Source organism: Tiliqua scincoides, chromosome 2 (genome assembly GCF_035046505.1).
Source record: "Tiliqua scincoides isolate rTilSci1 chromosome 2, rTilSci1.hap2, whole genome shotgun sequence".
Classification (NCBI taxonomy): Eukaryota; Metazoa; Chordata; class Lepidosauria; order Squamata; family Scincidae; genus Tiliqua; species Tiliqua scincoides.
In genome coordinates, this window is record NC_089822.1 from 81,296,927 (window position 1) to 81,323,663 (window position 26,737).

The following is a 26,737-nucleotide window of genomic DNA, read 5'->3' on the forward strand; positions in this document are numbered from 1 at the left end:
ATGATGGAGTGAACAGCCATAATAAAAATGGACAATTGCTGGCTTCTCTAGATCATACCTGAGAAAAGCATAGTGTTTCATTATTTTACTTATGCTTTCATTCATTAAAAACATACCCTGCTTTGTAACACCGAAAGTACTTCCAAAGCAGTACTTTGCTTTTATAAGTGAACATGTGGATCAAATCAGAATAAAAACCAGCACCAAGCACAATTAAGTGCAACCCTGTTATAGATAACTGCCAGTGCTTATACCCCAGGGAAAGGTTGCCTAGAAAGCCTTGACCATCTTACACAAGCATTGGAAGGAGCTGGCCTCCCTGGGAAGCAGATCCCATTACAAGAGGTCTGCAAGCATGACGCTATTCCTTGTGGCCTTATTTCAGAAGTGGGAGACACTCTAAGTAGGTCTTCATTGAATGATCTTAAAGCATATAGGGGTAGATACAGGAAGGGTGGGGGGTCCCTTGAGGACCACCATCAAGGCCATATCAAAAGATGCCTATGAAATCTAGTTCCATGTTATTCCTTGCTATTCTTACTTAACACAATTGTTTTCATGTGGCAATGCATATACAACTTAAAGAAGTGGTTTCCAAACATTTTCAACTACTGGCTCTATTGACTTACTGGGCCACTGGCCATAACTCCCCATTAGGGCTACAATCTTGTACATTGTATTGGACAGTGGGTTTTTTTGCAAGGATTCTGCGGCTCCCCTGGCTGGTTTCCACAGCTCCCTGGGGAAACCACAGCTTACAGTCTGGGAACCACTGGCTTAAGTGTATACCTCTTACGTCTTTTAAACCCCTCCTTAAAACACAGCTCAACCCCTTAGTCTGCACACTATATTCTGAGCATGTGAAATATTCTTCCCCAATTTATACCTATTTCCATTTCCCTTCTCTTCTTTTATCATATATCTTGTGTCTTTTTGTAAGCCCTTCCTAAAAAAATATATCCAGAATCCTTTGCAGCATGCAGGGGTTCTGTGGCAGAGACACCAATGTGAAAAGTATTCCCCAGAGGCAAGCAGTATAAAAACTGCTCTTTAGCCATTTCCGCTCCTTACCTCTTCACTCCAGCTTATTTAAAATGCATTCAGATTGCTTAGTAAATTAGTGTACGCCCTTTACTGAAATAAGCGCAAAGCCTTCAAATCAATTTTCAGTCTGCAGGACTTAGTAGTTAATGGTTCCCTTTTAAACAAAGGCACAGGGGTATGCCTGATCACCAATATGCACCAATATGCTAATCCAGTTTTCACACTTTTTAGCACCGGGACCCATATTTTAGAATGGCAATCTATTGGGACCTACCAGAAGTGATGTCATTAACCTGGAAGTGATGTCATGGTTGGAAATGACATCATCAAACCAGAAAACTTTTAACACCCCATATGACAAAATCAAAATCAATCAATCAAATAAAAAATTTTTTTACAATAAGTATAAGTTTAAAAATTTACTTAAGATAAGGAAGAACCCTCCTAACCTTCCCAGAGCCCAATCCTATCCAGTTTTCCAGTGCCGGTGCAACTGTGCCAGTGGGGCATGCACTGCATCTTGTGGTGGGGCAGCAGTCACAGAGGCCTCCTTAAGGTATGGGAACTTTTGTTCCCTTACCTTGGAGCTGCATTGTGGCTGCACCGGTGCTAGAAAATTGGATAGGATTGGGCCCCCAACCAGTTGCTGATCTGTTTTTAAAAAATATTCCCCAAACATAAAGGCTGCAATCCTATTCACACTTACCCAGGAGAAGGCCCCATTGTTAAAAACATATACACAGTAGTCTGTTAAAAGCATAGATCTGGAACATTTCCCCAAGTGCAGTCACGTACCATGGTAGCATTGATCTAAGCTATTAAAAATAAAATACACATTGAAATGAATGGGGACCCACCTGAAATTGGTTGTCACCCACCTAGTGGGTCCCGACCCATAATTTGAGAAGCACTGTGCTAGCCCAGTTCCCTTAGTTTGTTCCTAAGTGACAGCAAGGGTGGGGAATGCCTTAGGCTTAGTGGCTTAGGTGGACTTGATGATACTGACAGCACAGCTGAGAGACACTCAGTTTGACACACACAGTCACACAGGTACTTGGCCTTGATGAGCTGCCTGAACCTCTCCTATATTGTGATGGCCCACCTCCTGCTAGGAAGCTCTGATTCAGCTATTTTGTCCATAGACACTGCTGCTTCCTGTAAAATTTCCTCAGTTCTAGTTATCAGAGCTGATCCACAAGGCCCCATATCTTACTTCTACTCATCGCTTTTCATTTTCATTTCAGTATGCGCGGCTTACTTGGAGCCACATTTTCTGAAAGCGCTCTCTAATTTTGTACAGGCAATTACTGCAATCGACATCGAGAAATTAAGCATGGAGATGCAAATTAACATGTGCACATGCTATCAGTGTGTGTGTGTGTGTGTGTAAATTTCTCTGAGCATTTTTGATTGGGGGGGGGAACAACTTCCAGAAATTATTAACAGCTGCAGGAGCAAAGCTGCAAGAAATTGGGGGTTGGGGGGAGGTTTAATCCATTTTGCAAGCCAAGTCCCAGAATAACAGGATACGGCATCGTCTCTGAATTATAGATACGATGAGTGGCAGAGTTCATTTTTTTTCTAAGCAACATAGGTATTGAATGGCATAGTGGCACTAGACTAGACCCTAATCTTTTTATTTATGCTGCAAACACGACCAGCTTTTTTGGGTGCTTCTGCCAACTCCTGCTGAAACTTCAGGACAATGACATTAGAGGCCCACAAAATCTCTGTTGAATGACTCCCATTTCTCTGACCTAAAAATCACACAGGAATTCATAAACATCTGTCATGGGTAGACAATGGTTGGCAACCTTCAGTCTCAAAAGACTATGGTATAAGCCAGGGGTGTCCAAACTTTTTGGCAAGTGGGCCACATAATCTCTCTGACACTGTGTTGGGGGCCAGGGAAAAAAGTATTAATTTACATTTCAAATTTGAATAAATTTACATAAATGAATATATTAGAGATGGAACTTATATGAATGAATGAAGGTTTTGCAAAACCAGCCTTTCCTTCACTGCCACTGCCGCATCACAGACATGAAACAGCAAGCAGTGGAGGGAGCCCTCATCCCACAGCTCACATGAGAGGTTGAACAGTTGCCCTCACACTGAGAGCAGTTGCAACAGGCCAGCATGGGCTCCAGCAAGCCTCTGGAGGGCCAGAGTCTCATTGGAGACTGAGGGCTCCCTGCAGGCCGGATTGGGAGTCCCCAAGGGCCGCAAGTGGCCCCCGGGCCGGGGTTTGGGCACCCCTGGTATAAGCCTACAGCAACCGGTATTCCCAGGTGGTCTCCCATCCAAGTACTAACCAGGCCTGACCCTGCTTAGCTTCTAAGATCAGACAAGACCAGGCATGTGCAGACAAGCATTACTGAATTCAAAGACAAGATGGGTGCTTTCTAGCCCAGCTCCCTGCTGGGTCTAAGTCAAATTCTGCACTGAGCAGGATGGACGGAGGTGAGGGTGGCAAAGGTGAGGGCTGTGGGGGATGGCAAGGCAGTTGAATGGGAATAAGGAGTGTGTATGTGCTGGGGGAGTGCAAGGCATGTTTGTGTGTGTATATGTCTGGAAGGGGCATGTGTGGGTGAATGATTGGGTGAGGTATATGCATGTGAATTGGTAAGTGGACGTTGAATACAAGCATTGTTTTGTGCCTGTGCATGTGGGTACCGTAGAAAGCAGGTGTGATATAGCACTCACTCACCATCCCTTCTGTGGCAACCACAGATACTAACAGATTAAGGTTCTTGGGAAAGAGATTATTCCCTTCCCCCTGAAAGCACTTTGGGACATCTGCTCCTCATTTGGTTAATGAATTTGCTTCACCATATTTCAGGAGATTTCATTAAGTGAGTCTGCAGTGATGCTTGAGAGGGGCTGGGGAAGCAGTGGCAGAAACTCCAGAATCACCAAGGGGCTCCCCAGGATGGCCAACATAAACATCACCACTCCACTGTTTACAAAAATAGCACCACATCCACAGGTACAGATTACAGAAAAAAATAAAATCAGACTTTTCTTACTTTTGTGTTTTTGTCTGTTTACACTTCAGGGACTCTCCCCGCCCCGCCCCCCTTTTACGAAGTTTTTTTTTTTTTTTAAGTTACACAGAGTAAACTGTGGGACAGATGCTTTCACAGCTCTGCATCTGCTCCAAATATTTACAGAACTGTCACTGTCTGAGGATGGTAGGAGGGGGGAAGAAGTCCGTCCTGTGTGAATACCTCCGACGTCTCCAAGCTCAGTGTTGCTGCAACCACCTTCACAGAGTCATCTCTCTCTCTCTCTCCCCCTCCCACAATAGAAAACACTCAAAAGCAAGCAGTCGGTCAGCGGCCTGGTTTCAAAAGAGATCCTCTCCAAGAAGCAACAGGCTGGTGCTAATGAGGAGTGGGTATTCCCCTAAGAACCGCAGCACATCATTTTGAGAGGAAGGGAAAGCAAACATTCTCCAGTCTCTTGGGCCATATGCACAGAGACGGCTGACTTCTGGACTCTGCTTGTTTAAAATGACAAGGGCCCCACCCAGTGAGCCAGAAGGCCCAGCTTGCTTAAAAGACACCCATGCAAAAAAACACGTTTGGTGACAGTGTGTAGTTTCCTTGTAAACCACATGCCATAAAACGCTTTCTAAAAGAGCTATTTCCTTATAGTCAGGCAAGACGGGGCTTAGACTTCATGTGCAGCGATAACACTTTCATCTTAAACAGGGAAGTCTTGATCACCACATCCCTTTTAACCTGCCTCCCACATGCACTGTTTTCATTCAGAAATACTTTACCATTCATTTGCCTCCTGCTACCTTTCTGAAGCTGGTGGTGGTCCAGTGGTCAGTCCTGTTGCATTTGGAGCTGGGAAACTGGGCTTCAGGTAAGTGGGCTGTTATTTCTCCAGCTGCAAGAAATGATAGTTGTGTCCAGCGTGGTTGTGAAAACAAGAGATGAAAGGACTCTGCAGATTTATTTCTTCTTTCTCCAGTTTAAGGGAATTATGCTATTAGATCTCCCAGCAACCCTGTGAGGAGTGAGCTTTATGGCCAGGTAAGGATTTGAACACAGATCTCTTGAGGACACCACTGTCCCATCTGTGCAGTGCAACATAGATGTGTGTTTATACTCCGAACATAGATAGATGGCTATCATGTGGATGAGACCTAAATGTAAACATGCCCCTCTTCCAGCAGATTGGAAGAGACATCTTTAGACAGCCTGGCAAACAAATCATAAAAGCTGCTTGATTTACCAACATCCCCACACACATACATGCACCTGTGTAGTGTTGTATAACCCTGATGGGGAAAGAAGAAGCACTTTTAACAGTGGCGATCTTCTTATATTTAGCAGAGGGAAATCCGTAGAGGAGCATCTTTTCTAGAGACTGTTGCTAGAGTTCCTTTTGCATCTTCTTAGATTATGAGTCCTTTTGGGACAGGGAGCCTATTTAGCAGTGCAGACTGCTTTGAGAACTTGGTTTTTTTCTTGAAAAGTTCTAAATTCGGATGGCTGGATGAATGGATGGATATTGGTTGGCACATCAAAAGCTTAAAAGTACCACCACCAGGAATTCCCATTTACAAAAGTTTCCCAGCCTAGTCACTTGGAAGAAAGTCTTCCACTACAAATAAGCAAAAACAAATATATATTTTCAAGCTAAGTTTGAAACTTAAGTTTCAGAAATTCCTTAGTGCATGCATATATCTGTTTGTGTGCACACAAGAGAGGAAGAGGACTACTACATGCATTCATGTACTTTGCCCTGTCTCCTAACTATGGTAAGCTAGATTCTACCTTGATGCAGTTGTATGGCAAGTATGCCTGTTTTTAGCTGACAAATTGAAGACCCTGCTATTAAAAATCTCCTTTTAGGTATAGGTCATACCCTAAGAGCAGTCTTGCAGCTGTTGTTTAGAGCCTTGTATTAGAACAATTAATTTTCTCCCACTCCACTGTATTCCACAGAGCCATGCTGCAGGATTTTTCGAACTGGCTCTACATCGCTGGAGGCCCTGGGCAGAATCTTGCACTGGGTCCCCAACCCCATCAGCAGCAGATCCCATGCTAGAAGATGCTTCTACGTTCCCACCAGCTAACATAGCACATCCTCTCCAATGATACAGGAGCTTCTGGTGGGAGGGTGCTCCCATTTATGGGCGTCAGGTATAGCAGCAGCCAACATGAGTCTCTCAGTCAACTTGTGTCACTGCTGCCAGGGGTCGGGTTCACCTGGCATGGTGGGTCACCTGATAGCACAAACCCTTGGCCGTTGCCTGACCCAGCTGACCTTTAATTCTGCCTCTAAGTCTTTGCTTTGTTTTATTTTAAGCAACTTTTACCCATTCGTTAGCCAGCAAGTCTCCCAGAATGGCTTGCATAAAATCAACACGCACAAGAACAAATAAAACACTAAGGGTCAGCCTTGGTCTTCAAAGAACCAGCGATGATGGCGGCAGAACTTACTGGCTGCTGCTTCTTCTCCTTTTGCTCACTGGGCAGTTGGTTTTTCTATCTGTTAAGAGAGAAATCTCTCTAAGTCAGATGTGTACCATTTGCTGTTTAGGCTCAAGTGCCTTATGACATACTGCACCTTAAAAATTAAGCAGCACTATTACATGTATATCACATGTTTCTCTCATGCTGGAATCCCACATGGCATACATGGAATCCCAGGTGGTCTCCCGTCGAGCCACTGACTGATCAAGGTGATTGTATTATGTGCATGCACTCAGACTGTGCTCCAGGATAATCAATTCAGGTTCCCATCACACTGCATTCTATAGGGATGCTCTCTCACCCAGACAGAATACGAAAAGAAAATCCACGTGCTAGAGTATGGGTGCCAAATAAAAAATAAAAAGAATGACCTGGAATTTTATGAGCAGCCCAGAGGATGTTTCCATAGAGGGTTTAGTTGGTCACCTTAAGACAGAATGGGAAAATAAAGGAAATTGAACAAATGAGAGTTTTGATGGTGCTGGTAGTTTAATGAGTTTGCTTTCGGCACTCTTTGACGCCTTCCAAGGAGCAGTCTGCCTTGGTCCGTTTTTGTGGTACACCAGGCTTGGCCAGGTGCCAGCGTGACAGTCAATGTCTGAGCAGCTTCTCTTCTGTCAGAGATTATTCCTTGCACTTCTTTGTTTTATTGATGGGGGGGGGGGAAGAGGGAAGGGGGGCAATTTCTAAACTGAAACAGGATGTCCTGCTGGTATCTCAGACTCTGAAAAGGCTCCATTTCAGCGCCTGCCCTGGCAATGCAAGATGGCTTAAATTAATCCAGTAGGACTTAGGCGGCTGCAGGCTCTCTTGAGGCTCTCTCTTTATGATTCTAAAACCTCAGAGGGATGCCGCCTGAGCTGGCAGCACAGGAGAGGGGCCACTTAGGAAGGACAAGGAGAAACTATCACTTTTTAACACGCTCTCTCTTCAATGTATAGCAGATCCAGGTTTCATTTTGAAAGGAGAAGCACTACGAAGACGCAGAGTGGCACTTACCCCCTCCCCACCCGGATCTATGCAAGTACTAAAACCAATGACTTTTGACAGCACTATAAATTGCACATGTTACAACCAATGGTGGTTTTAATAACTCCAGAATCTTAAAAAAATAAAAAACGAGAGAGTTTGGAAAAACTCTCAGTATGAGATTAAGGCACACGTTTTACTATTGTCAACACTCTGTTGCAGTCACTAGCAACAGATGTACAGGATGAAATGAACTCAAGTTACAACCACAGAAACATTGGAATACATGGGGCACAATACACAAGCCAGCTACTTGCTAGCAAACAATCCCACTGATTTCCAGTTCCGTGCAAGGAAAGGGTCTGCAGGCCACAGCCTGAAAGTTCTACTCACAATGACGGCAGCAGCAGGTCTTGTCTTCGGTTTCTGCAGTTGAGTAATTAAAGTGTAGTGATTAAACACATCAAGCATACACATTCCAAGCTAAATTTGTTGGGGGAAGTGGTTAGGTGTGCTGCTTTTGATAATTTAAGGGCTGATTTGCCACAATCATTGTCATGTAGACATGTGAGCATGACTTATTCTCTGGCACAGATTCACATGGAAAATCTACTGCACGCCCCGCCAGGCACAGATATGCTGGCAGCAGGTTGCAATATTGCAGCAGTGCCGTTTCCAAGGCACTGTAGTTGGTGGCTTTGCTCACATTCAGGATAGACGGTGGGCTGCAGGAAATAAGGCTTCAGCTTGGGCCAAAACAAAACCAGTCACTGCCCTCACATTGCCCCCTACCCAGGGGGTGACTCAGCCATGAGACAAACAGCAGTGGCTTGCATCAGTGGCAGATTGTGAGGAGAGCAAGGGAATGGCAAATTTTGAGTGCCCTCCGTGCCAAGTCTGCCACCACCTCCCTCCAGACCACCATGGAGGCAAGCTGCATCCTCTGCTGTACCTGTGGGGGGGGGGGTGTCAGGGTTGCAAATGTCCAGGGGTGCCACCTGGTGGGGGTATCACTGCAACCCCCTCCTCCTGCCACCTTTTTTTGGTTTCTCTTAAGGTCCCATTAGAAGGTCTGAGAACTCCGGAAAGCCTAAAAACATCACTTCCAGATTTTGGTAAAAGCCGGAAGTGTCTTCTTAGACCTTCCAGAGACCTCAGAAGGTCTACTGGGGGTCAGGGAGGCCACATGCTGCCTCTCTGGCCCTCAGAAAGCCTAAAAACGTCACTTCTGGTTTTATCCCAAAACCAGAAGTGACGTTTTTAGGCTTTCCAGAGGCCTCAGAAGGTTTTCTAAGGGGGCCTTAAGAAAAACATAGTATACATAGTCATGAAGAGCTCCTGCACATCAAAATTTACTACTACACCCTTGACATGGGCCCTCAAACGGTATCCCACGTGGCTGACTCCGGACACTAGGCCTGAACTCTCACTGCATGCATGGAGATCACCTCTCCTTGCATTTGAGCCGCCCACTCTTTGTTGCTAGTGGACGGTTTGCATATATGGATATTTGTGCATTTATCACCATTCCCACCTAAAAGGCAGAAAGAGAAAACAGGGGCAGGTCCCAGAGGATTGAGTCAGAGCTCAGTAATGGCATGGAGAAACTGGAAACAATTTTAATGCCTCTTCTGTCTCTTGGTCCTGACCTGTAGCATCGCTAGGCAGGTGTGGTCCACACTGGATGACGTGCATGGGGGGGGGGGGGTGATGCCACTACTGGCCAAAATTTTAAAAATCTTGTTATTTTTGAAGAAGGCCATCATTTATATATCAATCGATATGGGATTTCATGCAGAATTCAATGAAACAAACCACATTAAAATTTCACTATTCTATCAAAAGTTATAGCCAAAAAACCAGCTGGGTGGGGCAATGGGACATTACCATGCCCACTGCCTGGTGCGTTGTCCCACCCACTGCATGGGAGGAGGTCCATCATAGGGGTGATACGCTGACCCTTACATGCAAACCTGGCCTAATTCACAGCTGTTGATGTCAGGAAGTTGGCCCAGAACAGGGATGGTCAACTCTTGCCTAATGTTCCTCCCATGTTGGTGACACAGCTTCATACCCCTATGTAACGTATCATCTTTAAACGACTGAGAATGGAGACATGCCTACACAAGGATCGTGCTATCAGAAATAGTCAAACAATATATTTCATCTGATGAATTGTAGTCTTAATTCAACTTCCAAGGTTTTTGATCAGAGTAATTGCTAGATTACACTACTAAATACAATTCCTGCTACACAGAAACTTGGATGGTCGAGTTTCTGTCAGACTGGAAGTGAAATGACAGAAATCTTTCTATGTAAGGTTTCTACATATATAGTCTTTCGAGACTGAAGGTTGCCAACACTCAGGGGACTCCTGATAACACTTGGATTCCTCACAATAGGCCCGTTTGCATGACCCAACATTCCTCTTCCTGTAGTGGAGGAATAGGGCACATTACCCAGAGAGCGAATAATGGATTGCACTTGTGCTGATGAAGCCTCCACTATCAGTTTGCCCAGATGGCTATCATGACCCATAAAACACTGCAGCTGCTCAGGAAATGAAGATGTCAGAACATTTGCAGTCATCTACCTTATGGAAAATTGCCAGACTGAAATTAAAAAAAAAAACCTCACACAAGCCTAGAAACAGGAGCTCAAGGGGGGGGGGGGAGGCCTGAGGAATAGGAAGATGGCACAAGAGACTGGGAGCTCCAAGGCAAAATGACTAAAAGAAAGGTGTTGCACAGGTAATTAATGAGAAAATAGGTAGAGGCGAGAAAGGCTTTTGTTGCATGCAAGGGATATTCTGTCAGTGACGGCTTTATGTTGGTGGGAAAAGATGTAAGGTGAGCTGAATTTCATATGTCGATTCAAAATAATAAAGAACAGCATATTTGATAGCATGGCTCTAGTGAATGGAAAATTAAGAAATTGCATCATCTGGATCAAGTAGAGAAAGATCATCCATTGAATCTGAGCTGAAAGCATTGGGACAAATTAGGAGTGATTAAGTATAGCCCCATTGAACTCAATGGAACTTGAGCATGATTAACTTTCTCTGTACGTACAGAAAAACTGTACATTGGGTTTGGCTGTTGTTTAGACAATACAAGTAGAAATAAATGAACATCAACATCCTACTAATCTGCCCTTGCTAAGAATTTGAGTCAGCCAATTAGTCTTCAGAACAGTTGGGAATTATTATGAATTATGCTGTCTTATCGGCCCTGATATTTCAAAGTTGCTGAGGTATGCCCTTGGCTTTTCCTGTCAGCTCTCATTATATGTTTTATCAGGTTGATCACCGTCCTACTATATTTGGAGGCATCCATAAAAAGGTTCTGTGACGGTCATCATGCTTTCACATTTACCTTTAAGTATTTTGAATTATTTTTCCTAGTAATAGGCTGAGTTGGAAGCAAATTATGCTTGTCTGTTACTGCATCCATTAACACCTGCCCCCCTCCCAGTCTTGCGAAAGGTTTTCTAATCACAGACACCACCGTAGACAGGCTTGCTTTGTTTCACTGACCCATCGGTCTGTGTTATGTATAGGTTTGGTTGGTCTAGAGACCACATCATCCCACCGTTAGTACATTCAAACCTGTTCTTATTCCATTACTGATGCTAATGATTACAAGCACTGGAACAGTTGAAGACTCAGGAGGTCTCTAGGGGTATCCTGAAAGGGGTAGTCCTGCACAGTTGCATCTGGAGACTTGCCAAGAAGTTTCAGTGGTCTCATGGTCCAAGGCAATCTGTGTATCTATTATTTCCCATGACTAGGTAAGGTGTTTAGCTTGCAATGATGCATTTAGGTCAAAGAAATCGCTTGCCATTACAGAAATGGAGGGTCCCAGTGCTGAAACATAAGTGATGGATTCACTTCAGCCCTGGGAGCCTCTGAGGGCAGTTGAGAAGAACACAAAAATATGGTGTCAACTTATTAAACTCTAAATTCCCATTTCAGCCCTATTAAAAGACAGGCAAATTCAATGTGTTGAAAATTATAGTATGCCAAGCACATTCATGTACACAGCCGATCCTGTTTCTTATACAGCATTTTCTGCAGTTTTGTCAAATGGGAGATTTAACTTATACCTCACAAACCATATTTCTTCAGTTTGGCAAAAGTGTAATCATTAATTGATGATGATGATGATGACGAAGATGATAATAATAACTAGGTATTTATATACTGCCTTTCTGGTCATTGGATTACTCCTCTGACTTTATTCAAGGCGGTTTCTAAATCCCTCAAGGGGATTTTTACCATCATAGAAGTTCTCTCTTTCAAGAACCTCAGAATGGATCTTCCTGGTTTGGTCTCACTTCTGGCCTCCAGTTCTCCCACGCAGGCTGACAGCAGCTCCATCTCTCACATGGAGGCAGCCAAGCCAACAATTGATCCCTTTGTTGAAATGTTGCAACTTGTTTCCTAGGTCCAGACTGCAAGAGGAGAAGAAGATGCTACTTACTGACCAATTATAAACAGGAGACTATGATCTCAATCCTATGCATTGTGCACTGGCTCACTGCCAGCATGCACTATCGCAAATGTGCTGTAAGGCACATTTGCGGTCCTCAGCGCTGGTGCTAGCTCAGCGCTGGCCAGCACTGGGCTAGTGCCAGTGGAGCATTGGTGCTCCGCTGCTTGGCAGTCACATGGACTGTTGGGCAGTGAAGATGTAGGTGGATGCGTGGGGGCAGGTGGGGAGGAGGAGTTCCGGGGCGTGGGAGGAGGCGTGCCGGGAGAGGGAGCAGGGTGGGAGAGAGCTGGGACTGATGAAGCTTTGCTCCACCAGATCCTGAACCTCTGTGTTGGGCTGCCCGCACAAAATGAAGGCTCTTAATTCTATGCCAACCCTTGGGTCACTATAGATCAAGTAGCCCCACTGCAGGGCTACTCACCTTACCTGGGGGATCCCCTTCTTCTGAGGAGCCTCTGGCGCTGCCCACTGAGTGCACAAGATACAGCGGCAGTCATTTTTGGAGCCACTGCAGCCCTGGGCACTGGGCAGCTCAGGATTGGGCTGTATGTTTTTTAATTGCCAAAGGTGATATGATAAATACTTTCCTACAAATCTACTCCCCTCCTTAGGAATTTGCAATTATTTCAACAGCTTCGTTCCCTGAGAAGTTGGACTGATTATGAATATTCTGTGTCATCACAGCAGTTCAACCAATCACTGTCAGAGGAGGAAAGCAGTGAATGTTTGCAACTTTAAATTACACACTCTTTTTATTGTGGCTCCTTTTCCCTCTTTTATTTACACAGGCACCAGCAGGTCAGAAACAGTTCACTTATAGTCAACATTGTTGCATGTAAAAGGAATATGTGCCAACTTATATATTATTATTATTATTATTATTATTATTAACAGTACTTATATACCGCTTTTCAACTAAAGTTCACAAAGCAGTTTACAGAGAAAAATCAAATAACTAAATGACTCCCTGTCCCAAAAGGGCTCACAATCTAAAAAGATGCCAAGGAATACCAGCAGACAGCCACTAGAACAGACAGTGCTGGGGTGGGGTGGGCCAGTTACTCTCCCCCTGCTAAAAAAAGGAGCGCCCACTTGAAAAAGTGCCTCTTACCCAATTAGCAGGGGTAAGTACATATATAGCTTAGTAATACAATGAATCCACCAGTTCCGCTAGATCATGAACTCCATATTGGCCAGAGGGCCCGACACAGAGTCCCACAAGTCTGCACCGGCAAAATAGCCAGTGCAGACTTGAGAACTCCACTGAGGATCTTGGGCCTTTCCCAGGGGGAAAATATGAAAGTCTCCTTCCACTGAGGACACCCTCCAGTGGCCTTGGTGGTGCCGCTCAATGTAGCGGTGATCGTTTTGGTGCTGTTGCACCTGGCAGAGCTGCAGGTTTTAGGACTGGGCTGTGAGATAGTTGTCTCTCAAGCAGGAGACTGGGAAAGGAGCACTCTCCTCTACCTGCCCACTCATCTCCATTGCTTTTCTAATTCAGGTGGGGAGGGGGAAGGACAGAGACTGGCACATCACATGCAGCAAATGGCGCTCTGCCTCAAGTACCAAGGCCCCTTGGATTGGCCCTGGGAGCCCAGTTCAGTCTGCCACCAGGCGGCCTTTGCTTTGCCCTGCCTAGACTTCCACAGCCTTGGGACTTTTAGCAAAAGTTTTAGCTTTGGGACTTTTAGCAAAAGTTTTAGCTTGGGACTTTTAGCAAAAGATAAAAATGGAAAAAAGAAAACAAACAATGAATAGTAGCCATTGAGGAAAACAAACAGCACCTGGGGAAGGGAGGGGAAGGTCTTCACCTAAATCTTAATGTCCTTTGGCTTTTCAAAAGTTAAACTTCTTTAAGACAGGCTGGCATCATGTGTTGCCTGAATTGGGCACTGGTCTAGGGCCCATGCCATTGGGTTGACTTCTGAAGTTCCAGTACCATTGGCAGTACACCATTGAGGGCAGGCAGGAGCACCCTGGCAGCCCAGTGTAGGGCTTTGTCACAGAGTTCTCAGCCTCCTGGTGCTGACATAGTCCCGAGGGGGTGCCATGCTTTGTAGCAACACACACACTGAAGAGTCTTGTGGCACTTTATTATATTTATTGTAGCACAAACCTTTGTGGACTACAGCCCATGGTCAGAAAGAACCATAACAACCTGCCTCATATTGGGTCAGAGCACTGATCCACTTTGCTCAGCTCTATCCATACTGATTGACAGCAGCTTTTTTCAATTTCAGACAGTGGTCTTTCCCAGCAGTGCCTAGAGATGCCAGGGATTGAACCTGAGACCCTCTGCCTGCAAGATAGGTGCACTACCACTGGGCTATGGCCCTTCCCTGATGGTATGGTTTCTCATTTGCCTGATGTATGGGCTGGTCTGTCTGGACACTCTCACTCAAGGGAGATCTAGACCAATAAGTAGAGGTGTTTGAAGATAGTGTTACTTGCCTTACTCAGAAGTAAGCTCAATGTGTTCAGTAAGACTTAGACTGTAATCCTGTGACTGTAATCATCGGAAACACACACCTCTACCCACAATCCAGTTTAAAAATGCATGAATGTTATTGGCAGGTATGCACAGAACACAAGAGATATGTCCCTTCTTGCATCTCTACAGAGCCATCAGCAGTGCATAGCTCTCTCACTTTTTAAATCTGGGTTTGCCAAGTCTGGAGGGAACTAAATGCTTAGTCCTGAGTGATGTTCATGTTTTGTAGTAAGGCACCACGAACATTTGAAAAGCGTGGCAAAAAAATATTTTGAATGAATGAATGAATGAACGAATGAATGAGTAGCGTCTTTGGCAAAGAATTGAACTGAACATGATCTAGTGTTTTGGAATAACACACTTGACTGAGTTATGGAGATCTGCCCTTGAAGAAGAAAAACATCTTTCTGAGAGCCTCACCGAGTTAAAAACTTACCCTTAAAGTCAAGAGGAAAATGGTTCACATGTTAAGATTGTCAACTGAGCTAGAGAATTCTTACAGAATATTCAATCTGCATGCAAGTTCCTAGAAGTGGAACTCTAGACTTTACATAAGGGATTAAAAACACCGATTCAACAGCTTTGGTAACTTTCCTCTAGCAGTGTTTAGAATCAGAGGCAGATGCAAAGCCAAAATGAAATGTGTTCTCTCTCAGTTAATCAGATAAGTTGCCTTTGATCCTTTGAAACACGTGTGGAAACACCCCTTAATAGATTTCAGCAGATTACACAATTACATTCCAAGATTACCACTGTCTCTAAGCAGTGCCCAAGGATGCCTTCGCCTGGACTGGAGCTACATGGAGAAAATACTTTTCTGCTTGTCTAAGGGGGAATGCTTTTGTACTCCAAAAGGATGCATGTAATATGGGAATGGAAATGAGCTCTGTTGCCCTGAATTTAAATGCAAATGGCACTACTCCTGCAGCCAATTCATTTCAATTTGGGCTTTTGAAAATGAATGGCTTGACCAATCTATATGGCTGTTTAGATTGCTTGCAAGTAGGGGCCATGCCCATTTACATTGCGTGCTTGTCATCTCATCTCCTTAGTGCATGGGCTGCCACAGGTGGCAGGCACTTTTGGGTGGGACAAGGGAGTGGGGCACTGGCCTGATGAGTCAGAGCTGCACTCCTGCTTGCCTCTTCTGCATTGGGCTGCTCTCTGCTCTCCATCTCAGTATGTTCGAGGCAAACAACAAAGGGGGGATCTCCATAGGAACCTAGGAAGCTGCCTTGTGCCAGGACAGACCACTGAGCCAATTTCATCTAACACCATTGTGTCTGATGAGCAGCAGGTTTCCACGGCCATAGGCAGAGATCTTTCCCAGTACCTGCTGCCTGAGATTCCTTCCTATTGAATTGAACCAGCAACCTCCTGTGTCCAATGCATGTACTCCACTCGCTGAGATATAGCTCATCTACCTATGTACTTTCGTGCTGTAGACCAGTTCCCCCCAAACTTGGTCCGGGGTTTACGTGAATCCTTCCACCCCGTGACCAGTGCTTACTGTTCCGGTACATTGTGGCTCGATACGCCCCCTGATCAGGATAGTCACCTCTCCGGGCAGTTGTGTCTTGTCCAGAAATCGTGGTGCCCCACTGGGACATTGCACCATTGACGTGACTGCCCAGAGTGTCATGTCGTCCCAGTCTGGGGACATGTCAAGCTGCAGCACATCGGAACAGTTTGGTAAAGGCATTTCCAGTGCGCTGTGGTTTGGAGACTGCTGCTGTAGACTGTGGCAGTCTGAATGTGACTTGTCAGGCACCAATGCTCTCATGACTCTGGGGCAACCTGCTTATCACTGGGCAAAGCTTGGGTGTAGCTCAGTTTTCATTCCTCCTTGATCTTTGCTTTCATTCTCGCTCTTCTACTCTTACAAACTTTGGCAAGCATGGTACAGGTAGGCAATGCAAGCCCCCAGTTTAGTGGCCCTAATTTAACAGACTTTAGAAACAATGGCCATTTTCTGCTTCTCCAACAAATCAAAGATGCATGTGTGTATGTGCGTGTCCACATATGCATAAACACATCTGGATTTTATGGAATTTGGGCCATAACAGACACTCTTTCCCCACATTAATATGTGTAATTGAGGGTTTATTGCATTTGTACCCAGGTTTTTCTTGTGCCTGGGAGATTAGAGGGGGGCCTCTAAGAAAAAAATACTGATCTCACTCGCCCACATCCCCTCCCCAGTCTTTTTGGCCCCAGTGATTTTGCAACTTACAAAACCCAGTAGCGTGTAGATGCCGAACCCAGCTTTCTGTGAAGGCCATTCATCTGCTCCTGCAGGCTTTCCTTCCTGGGCTCACCAGAACTCTCTGATTTATAGGACATTTTCTGTTTGCATCTGCTGAAGGGCTAATGCTGAAGGAAGTGAAAGGAATATTCACATGGTTTTAGAAGTAGGCTACCTCAAAATGCCTGAGGCAAGGGAGGGCATCAGGATGCAGGTCTCTTGTTGTTTTGTGTGCTCCCAGAGGCATCTGGTGGGCCACTTTGAGAGACAGGAAACTGGACTAGATGGGCTCTTGGCCTGATCCAGAGGGGCTCTTCATATGTTCTTAATCCATTCCTGCCCAACCCACAGGTGTGCATATTTGATCCCTGTTGCATATATGCTTAACATGGGTAGTTGCCTTACACCAGGTAGGGTCCTTTGGTCCATCTAGCTCAGTATTGTCTTTTCTGACCAGTAGAAGCATTTGAAGGCCTCAGGCAGGAAGTTTTCTCTGCCCTACCAGGAGCTACTGAGAATTGAAACTGGGACCTTCAGCATGCAAAACACAGGCTCTAGGTCTGAGCTAAAGCCCCTCTGCAGAGGAACTCCCAGACCAGAAGTCCAATCACAGAGGGCCATTGCTCCAACTGCACCATGGTGTGAACTTGCAAAGCTGAGTATTCAACAAAGAGGAAACAAAGTCAGACAAGCCATTCTAAAGCAGGGGTAGGCAAATGTTTTGGCCTGGGAACCAAAAGAGATGCAGAAATTGTATGGAGGGCTAGAATGTAGACTTCTTGTTACAGTTACCATCGTAACTCAGAGTTTAACTCTGAGGGGAAAAAATGCATTTTGCATTACCATGCATTCCCCAATAAATACAGCCGACAACAGGTATGGGATTAAATGGGCCACTTTATTAACTTACAGCAAGCGCAACAAGGCAAAATAGGAAACAATACCCAAACTAAGTGCGGGGTTCTAAATGGGGGAAACGGCCTAGCCGTCTACGTCCCCCAGTCTCATGGGGCGTCCACCCAACACCAGGCGTAGCTCAATTGTTATTAAGCCCGCCTTTCACTGTCGCCCAAAGAGGGTAAGCCAGCCAAACTACTCTGCCTTCAGGTCACCCCTGCAAAGCCCCAAAGTTCAGACCAGGGGCTAGCCAGCCTGCCTCCTCGAGCCAGACAAGCATCCAAAGAGCGGTTCTGGCTCACCCCTGCCCTTGCTGGCTTAGATTGGACGCTGGAGAAGGTCTTCTGTCTACCCACCCCGCACTTCTACCGCCACAAGGGAAGGTCAGCCTCGCGCTTGGCCTTCCCTACACCCAAAAAGAGGGCCAAGCCTTGTTGCAACTCTGAAAGAAAGCGCCCATAACCCAAAGGAGAAAGGTGAACCCCATCGCCATGGTAAAGAGCAGGCTCCTCAAAACCAATACTGGGATGATGGATAGCCGCTCCACCAAGCTCCGTGACGACCCTGCCCAGGTAAGCATTGACCCGTTTTCGTGCTACCTCAATTCTTTTTACACAACTCGCCCAGCACCAAATTCTCCTAGGCAGCATGTCAGACCACAGGATAGTAATCCTGGGACACTGACGGACTAATGAGTCAAAATCCTTGCGGGCCTGGAGCCTCAAGGACATGGATGTCCTCTGACCCAAGTCATTTTTGCCCAAGTGCACCACGATTACCTGCGGCAGGGGGTTAACAGCAATATACTCCAAAATGGCTGGGAAAAATTGGCCCCAACACATACCCCTCTTGGCCAACCAATCAATGTGTGCCACATCACCCAGCGCCAGCTGAGAGCCGAAACTGGATGACATGGCATGCTTCTGGGCCCAAAAAATTATGGAGTGTCCGCAGATCAAGACCCTAGCTGGGCAGCTCCTTCGCGGACCTGTGGGAAAAAGAAGCACATCGTGAGATAAGCTCACTGGACAGGTCAAGAGAAAGGAGGAATCCTTCCTCCGCTCTAATACTCACTCCCATGGCCAGTCACGGACAGTGACCTGGTCCGCCTTAGCTAACTTACAGGACCCCACCTACCCCTTGTGCCGACACTGGCGCGGCAGACGCCCTCCAAGCGCTGCCAACAGAGCCTACGCGGCTCTGACACATCTCGCCAACACTGGCGTGGCACACGCCCTCCAAGCGCTGCCAGCAGAGCCTACGCGGCTCTGACACATCGTGCCACACGGCACTACACATGTTGCGCCCTCCTGGCGCTGCACACGCCCACTGGCGTTGCACATGGAGCCCTTGCGGCACCTTAACGGACGTAGTATTTAAAGGCACCAGAGCGCCATCTACCGATGCGCCTGATGCCCTGGGGGGAGAAACCCATGCTGGCTGCCGTGGATGCTGCCCCAATCCTAAACGAATGCAGCCCAAACAATTCAGGCCTCAGGCCTAATTGACCCAGCGCTCTTTTAAAAATGGCCTGAAACTGGTAAAGGGTAAGGGGGGAACGGTCCTCATGGCGAAAAAGCGGGCCCACTCCAGCAGGCGCCATTGAACAGTACTGTTCCATGACAGATACTGGACAAAGACACCGGCTCGTGGCCTGTTTCAACTGAATCCACTGCCCACGCCCTAACTGGTCCGTTTTGGACACTCGTAAATGGAGGGATAAATTCCCAGGCCTTAACACACAGTCCCCCCACTGAAGGACTCTGTCAGTGGGGGCAAACCGTGACCGTACCAAAACCTCACCAGGGCAGAATGCCCCATAAAACAGTACCAGAGTCACTGCCCTAAACAACAGCGACTCGTAGGCTGGGGAACACATGGCAATAAACTGTATGTGTAACCCCTGTAAAATGGTGGGCGTAATGAGCAGGCGCTTGTCTGCGCCTGTGGGGAATTGCCGGCCAAAACCAGCCACCATCTTATGCACCCTAAAATCCTTGGTAGGATCCTGAATACCCCAGGCCTGGGACTGGAAGGAGATGGCCGCCAAATAAACTGACATAGATTTGCTGGATAACCCCCTATTATGCAGACCCAAAATGAACTGCATAAGAGTGTGGGTCGAAAATGGTCCCTGCTCTAGAGCCCCAGCCGACCTACAAAAAGCACCAAATTCAAGGGACTTACTCAAATAACTGGCACGGGTGGATGGAGCCAGCGATGCCCAGATGGCTTCCTGGGCCTCATCATACCAAGTCCCCAGAGCCATGGGGGCATGGGATCCGGATCCAGCCTTGCCTCGGGGGCTAGCATCCGAAAGCGCTCCTCCTGAAAATGAGAGAGAGCATCGGCTATGCTATTCTCAATCCCAGGCACATGTCTGGCTGAGAAAACATGATAGCAAGACACTGTTTGACAAAGACTCTAACCAGATTCATAACCCAAGGGGATTTGGAGGTCTGCATGTTTACTATGTGGACCACAGCCAGATTATCGCACCAAAAGCGAACTGAAGAGTTGGCAAACTCCCCAGCCCACAAGTGTACAGCCACGACAATCGGGAAGAGCTCCAAAAATGTCAAGTCCCTGGTGATCCCCACCTGGGCCCACACCCGTGGCCAGGGGGCAGCACACCAGCGTCCTCGAAAAAACACACCAAATCCCAAACCTCCCACGGCATCAGAATGAACCTGGAGCTCGGCTTCAATCAACTGTACAGATCTCCAAAAGGAGATCCCGTTGAAATCTTTCAAAAACTCCAGCCACAGCTCCAGGTCCTCCCTCATACCAAGTGTCACACTCAGTCTGTGAGTCGGGCGCCGTAGCCCCGCCATGGCATCACATAACCGGCGCACAAAGGCCCTGCCGGGGGCAATGACCTTACATGCAAAGTTAAGATGCCCCACCAGACTTTGTAATTCCCTCAATGTCAACTTGCTAGACCCTAGGGCGCTAGTCAGCATTGCGATGAGATTATCTAATTTGTCCCTTGGCAGGCGGCTGGTCTGAGTAACCGAGTCCAACTCGATACCTAAAAAGGTGAGCTTGCTAAGGGGGCCCTCTGTCTTCTCGTGTGCCAGGGGGACCCCCAGCTGCTCACACAGCGATGTAAAGTCACCCAGGAGCCGAGCACAGACGCCTGACCCAGATGGTCCCATAAACAGGAAATCATCCAAGTAGTGGGCAGTGGATTGCAACCCAGTTCTGAAACGCACAGTCCATTCCAAAAATGTGCTGAACGCCTCAAAAACCGAACAGGAAATAGAACACCCCATAGGCAACGCTCTATCGACATAATAACCACCCTCAAACTGGAAACCCAACTGACAGAAATCCTGGGGGTGCACAGGAAGCAATCTAAAGGCGGACTGAATATCCGCCTTGGCCATCAAGGCCCCAGGGCCACACTTCTTGAGGCGGGCGACTGCCTCATCCAAAGAAGTATATCTGACTGAACACAGGTGGGACAGTATCCCGTCATTTACAGAGGAACCCTCTGGAAAGGACAGGTGGTGAATCAGTCTAAATTGGCCCTGGGCTTTCTTAGGCACCACACCCAGGGGGGAAACCTGCAAGTTCCTCAACGGAGGAACAGCAAACGGTCCAACTACTCTACCCGCTTGTACCTCCTTGGCTATTTTTTCTCGCACCACCTCCTCCATGCCAGTCACTGACCGGAGATTGTGTGCAAACGTGGGCCTAACTGGAGGCGGGGCTTGGATCTTGAAACCAAACTGAAAACCCTCAAACAACAATCTGGCTGCAGAACGATCCGAATAAAATTGCAGCCAGTAAGCCAAGGAGGGAATCTTAATTGGTGTTGGGCCCCTTGCCAGCACCAGCTGAGGGTCCACCACCAGGCTTTTTTCCACGGAAGGGGAGAAAACCTTGCCTGGGACCACTGATTCGTGGACATTTTGCCACGGGATGTCCAGCCCCACACATGGGGCAGCCATGGGAAAAGGAACATCCTGGCCTGTTGCATTTTCCCGTGGCGTTAAATTGAAAGCATGCGCGGGGGGATTGAACCCACTGCGCACCCTCAGGTGCCGAAGGCTGCTCGGGTCTGGAACGAGCAATCAAATGCCCGCTATCCACCCTATCCCCCAATGCTGCCCTAGCCGGCAGGACTAACTGCACCCTGAGTTCCCACTGGGGTATAGTCCAGTCCAAAGATGGGTCCTGCGGGGCTCTGATGCAGAATTGACGGTCATAAGCCATCCAAGGCGCACCAGCATGATCGCGCAGAGTGCAATGGATAATGTCCAGATATTTGAATAGCTTCCCCGCCTTTTTGGGGTGCAACTGGACAGTGACCCCAGCATAGACAATGAACCCATTCAGCCAATTGGTCCAGTTCTTGTCTATTTTCCTCTGCCTGACGGTTTCCTCGTCACGCACAGGGTCTCCCACTATGGGGGTAGGCTCAGGCTCGATGTGAAGGAGACTGAACATGTCCACAAAGTCACCCCGCCATATCTTCTCCTTGACAGACATGGCGAGGTGAGAGCCCAGAGGGATGGCGATGATGCCATACGAAACCGTAGGCTTCTCCCTCTTTATCACCAATCCAAAGGTATCATCCCCCCAGTCCTCATCCTGCTGGCCCAACTCTGTGTCGGCCATAGCAGGATAATGACCACACTGGGGGGGGGGTGCCCTGCTGGCCCTGGGCCCAGATTTGTAACATGGATATGTCCAACACAGGGCCCAGGGGTACTGTGGGTAATTGGGCCCCTGCCAAAAGGAAGGAGGCCCCCACGGAGACCAGGGCTGATCTGGTGCAGGCCGGCTAGATGCCCAAGGAATGCCCTCCTTGTCCTCCCACACAGACTCAGTATCATGGGCAAAGCCCGCCCATGGCTCACCTTGCCCACCGCAGCCACTATAAGCCTGTGGCCAGGGCCTTTTAACAGTACAGACCACCTCCTCCTGCGCTTCTAGGGTGTTGCCGTCCTGCTCCTCGCCCTCCTCGACAGTAACGTGCTTATCTTCCAGAACATGAGCCTGTCGGGGAGGGAGAGAGGCCCTTTTATTCATCCTACCTGATCTGCGAGGCACGGGGTCCGCCCTTGAGCTGGAGCCCCCATCACCCCGCCCTGCTTTGCGAAGGGCCTTCTCCTTTTTGCGCGCGTCATAGCGAGCCATTAAGGCACGCAACTCAGCCATTTGATCTTCCTCATCTGATGATGAGGGAGGGGAGTGGATAGGCCAAGCTGGAGCTGCCTTTTTGGTGGCCTTGCCACCCGACTTCTGGGCTTTCTTCCCCATGTCCACCCCCCAAGTGAAGGAATATCCCGAGTGGGGCCCACCGCCCCCTGTGTTCTAAGTTTTAACTGGATACGATACGCCTCAGCAGTACGGAATCTTGTCCTTTCGCGCTGCGTCCGCAGACCGCTGTGACTGGAAGTCCCCCAACTCTGGAAATAAGAGACCCTTTCGGCAGTTGGGATCCGCAAAATGGACGAAAGGCTGTATTTAAATTTTCAAAATGGCGGAGCGCCACGAGGCGGGGCCCAAAATGGCGCCCAGCCACAAGGCACCCCCCCAATGGCTGCCAAAATGCTCCCTAAGCGATCCAGGCCGCGGAGGAGGAACGCGGGGCAGATGCCTGCCTCTGGCGCCTGCCGCCCCACGGACCACCGCCGCCGCCGCCGGGGCAGCGGGCCACCCCTTCAGAGCACACCCTGCAGAGCGCACAGCGGGTCACCCCCCGGCGCTTACTGCAGAGCGCGCCGCGGGTTGCTCCCTACCGCTGCCGCTCAGACAGAGCGCGCAGCGGGCCTCCCCCCTCGAGTACCACCCGCAGAGCACGCAGCGGGTCACCCCCCTGGCGTTTGCTGCAGAGCGCGCGGCGGGACTGTCCCTCGGTGTCGCTCACGGGGCCGCTCGTCGCTGCGCCCCGGAGCGAAACCGCAGAGGCTACCCACTGCCGAGGTGACGGGAGCTTGCAAGCGCGGATCCCCGCGCCTCAAGCCCCATCGTGGGGCAGCCTCTCCGCTCCTGGAAAAGCGACCTGCCCGGTCGCTTCCAGGAACGGAACTGAGCCGGGTCTAGCGCCTGCGCGCTAGATCAGGCTCAGTTGTCCCACCCCCCCAAGGCCAGCCAGCCAATCAGCTGGCAGCAAAGCCCTGCTGCCGGCTGATAGGGGGGTTTAGCCTGGCAATCAGCGCTAGCATGCCCATACGGGCACGCTAGCTGCCTTTCCATCCTTTTCTGAATACACCAATGTCTACTTTCCGTTTTTTGCAGCATTCATTTTTGAACTGGAAAAGTTCTGGGGAGCAAAAAAAGAAGTTATCCTTTCTTCCTTGTTCTCTCTTGTTCGTGGCCAGTTTTTTTAGACCTGCACTGCTCCCAGAGAGCACACCTGCACTTTTGCTCATGTCCAGACATGGCAAGACTGCTTGCTTGGTTTGCACCTGCGCTTTTCTTCCACAGATCTTCACACAGTGTCTGGGAGCAAGGCTGCTATGTGCGAGTGGCCAGCAGCAGCACTGGGCTATGCACACAGGGGAGAAGAGTCTGGCAAATGGATTGTTAGCCATGGATAAGGAGCAGTGAGAGGACTGGACTGGAGACTCTTGAAGGTCAGATCTGGGCCTCACTTTACCCATTTCTACTCTAAAGTATAGTTTATGTGGTGTCCAGTTGGAAGCTCAGACCCTGGTGTGACCTTGGTGGGGTCAACTATAGCACAAACAATTGTTTCATCATATGGCTGCACTCAGCTGGTATGTGTGGCTCAGGCTGCACTGATCTGTTCCTGAGATGGGAAGAGTACCACATTTTCCTTTCAAGTCTTGAAGACAGTTGGGTGGCAGAAATAGCCTTTGCCCAATGGCAATTGCTACATACCGCCCAGGGGTTTCTGGTCACACTTCACACACATTTCCTGCCCTTAAGCCTATCGCCCGCTGTGACCATAGGATGAATTGTGGTTTGACTTGGAATACATGGAGATAACAGTATGAATCACAACCCCCAGCTCTACCAAGGCGGCTTTTTCTCCAGTTGCTGTGATCACACTCTTGTAGGGTTCATAAATCAGCCCCTCCATGTGATTCTAGCTAGGCTTTGAGCCTGCTGTATTTGAAGATCAATGCTTCAAAGTCAAGTGCTGTTTCCATATAGATGCACAGATGTTCTTAAAAATGTACCCAAGAGATTGCAGCTTCGACTTGGAAAAGTACTGATCATAAAACAAAACAGCCACTTCGCGACTTGTGCAACAGACTAAAGCAAAGTTTAATATTAGGAAGAAAGAAAACATCAAGTGCCATCGTATTCTCCACCTCTCCAAGAACTGCAGGGATTTTTTTTAAAAGAGGTCACTTCTTTTTAACTGTAATGGTACAGTGCATTACCAGACACTGGTAGCATTCATGTTTCTCTTGCATCTAACCAGCCACAAGGTCAAATGCTCAGTGCTGTGTCCACCCCAGACACGAACAATATAAGACAGATTCTCTCTGAATTTGTTATAAAATGATTTTCTGCTCCAGTTCCTGATTTTTGACCTTTTCAGTGTTCTAGTGATTGACTTCTTTCCCCTTACTTAACTTCCAATTTGTTAGCTTGAATTCATTATGCTCCCATTCCAGTAAAAAAAGGTCTGTTTCTGCATTGATAGTGAATGAAAATCTCACAGCAGGATTGCAGGCACAGATGGGGGGTGGAAATTTCAAATGCCTGATACTTTGATTCTGAAATTTTTCATTACCACGGTTAACTAGTTTTGGTGCTTTTAATGCACAACACAAACTCTGCTGCCAAGTTTACAGTGACAGACTCCAGATGGTCTGTGTGATGTCTGTTGAAATCAGCCCCCTCCCCCATTAAATCATTCAATGTTAGTTTAAAAAAAAAATCAAAATAGTTTCTTCAAAAACAGTAGTAGCCATTTATATTCCAGAAGGGAAAAAGAAAGTCTCTCTTCCACATGCAGCCTTTGATTGGCTGCCCACATGAGCATCTTTTAAACAGTGATGAAAATGGGAAGTAAAGCTATTTTCAATTACTTGGTAGCAGGAACAGAAATGGTCTTGCTTAGAAAGTGTAACAGGAGGAGACTTGTGAAACAGTCTCTCATCTATCCCACACTGACAGTGTCATGACGGAAAAGGGGAGTGGGGTTGAAAAGTTTTGGCTGGCCTGATAGGTATAGACCAGTGGTATTCAAACTGGGGTGTTGCGACACCCCAGCCTGTGGGTCCTGGCCTCTGCCCCCTTAAGGGGCGGGGGCAGCCAGGAGACAGGGGGAAGGCAGCTGCGCAATCCGCAGGATCATGCTGCTCAAGGGGGCTGCAGGGCCTTAGGTGCACTTGCCCAGGCATCCTGCAGCCTCCCAGGGGTGCGGGGAGCCCTGCGCAAACTTTGGCAGGGCTCCCCAGGTCAGGAAAAGTGAAAGCGGAGCAATCGCACCCCGCTCTGCAAAACCGGAAGCGGAGCACGATCGCTCTGCTTTCCCTTCTGACGGGGCTGCAGGGACTGTGGTGCACCCTCCAGTCCCTGCAGCAGCCGTACCTCTGTGCGGGGAGCCCTGCAGGGCGCCCCAGGTCAGGGAAAGGGAGAGTGGGGCGATCGCATTCCGCTTCCGCTTTTGCAGAGGCAGAGCAGATCGCCCCACTCTCCCTTTCCCTGACCTGGGGTGCCCTGCAGGCGCTCGCGTAGGGCTCCCCACAGACAGGGACGGCTGCTGCAGGGACTGGAGGGTGCACCAGTGCACCCTGGGGATCGCGTCACTGCCTCCCCCCTGCCCCTGCTGCCTCCCCCCGCTCCCACAAAGACTTACTGCAGGTTTCAAACTCCCAGAGAGTTTGAAAACCGCAGGTATAGACTATTATTATTATTATTATTAACAGTATTTATATACCGCTTTTCAACAAAAAGTTCACAAAGCGGTTTACAGGAAAAAAAAATCCAATAACGAATGGCTCCCTGTTCCAAAAGGGCTCACAATCTAAAAAGATGCAACACCAGCAGACAGCCACTAGAAAAGACACTGCTGGGGTGGATTGAGGTGGGCCAGTTACTCTCCCCTGCTAAATAAAAGAGGAGCACCCACTTGAAAAAAATGTCTCTTAACCAGCTAGCAGGGGTA